Source organism: Cucurbita pepo, unplaced genomic scaffold (assembly GCF_002806865.2).
Source record: "Cucurbita pepo subsp. pepo cultivar mu-cu-16 unplaced genomic scaffold, ASM280686v2 Cp4.1_scaffold000584, whole genome shotgun sequence".
Classification (NCBI taxonomy): Eukaryota; Viridiplantae; Streptophyta; class Magnoliopsida; order Cucurbitales; family Cucurbitaceae; genus Cucurbita; species Cucurbita pepo.
The window spans coordinates 2,982-3,672 of record NW_019646810.1 but is presented as its reverse complement, the minus strand read 5'-3'; the positions used below and the strand labels follow the sequence as shown (position 1 = coordinate 3,672).

Sequence of the window (691 nt, the reverse complement as noted above, 5' to 3'; positions counted from 1 at the left end):
TTTATTAAGATGGTAAGCATAAATGCCCCTANCATTATCATTATAGTTTTAATTGCCTTAATTTTTGTTTTTCTTCTTTTTTTTTTCATGGTTTATTAAGATGGTAAGCATAAATGCCCCTACTAAATAAAAGATTGCCTTAATTTTTGTTTTTCTTCTTTTTTTTTCATGGTTTATTAAGATGGTAAGCATAAATGCCTATACTAAATAAAAGATTAAGACATAGACCAAATGCCATGAGAATGTATGCATTTAACGTGTGTCATTTTATTGTATTTATTTACTTCGTTTTATTCTACAATCTCTAATGAAGGGGCATTTCGAGAATCGAACTCGAGACCTCTTGCACCCGAAGCGAGAATCATACCACTAGACCAAATGCCCTTATAGTGAATCTATAATTTTTAGTTGCTAGTCCATATGTTTTATGGACCTCTATATTTAAAATTTATCCACATGTTTTTGTGCTTTAGAACCTACCTTGTGCCTTTAAGATTATGAATAACCCAACTCAAAATTATTATGGTTGAAGCTACATTGCCATAGCATATGTGCATTCCTTTGGGATTTACTTTGTCCCTTTCACAATTTTACTAGTCCCTTGCTACCATACCATTTAACAATATTTATAATACGTTGAGCATTCGTTGCTACTATTTAACCATACTTCGTCCCTTGCTACCATACCATG

General features: G+C 31.7%; 1 non-coding gene across 1 annotated transcript; it reads right to left on the bottom strand.

Moving 5' to 3' along the window:
- Positions 1–312: 312 nt before the first annotated feature.
- On the bottom strand, positions 313–384 carry TRNAP-CGG. Its single transcript has one exon. It is a non-coding gene; the product is annotated as a tRNA-Pro (tRNA).
- Between the last annotated feature and the right edge of the window lie 307 nt (positions 385–691).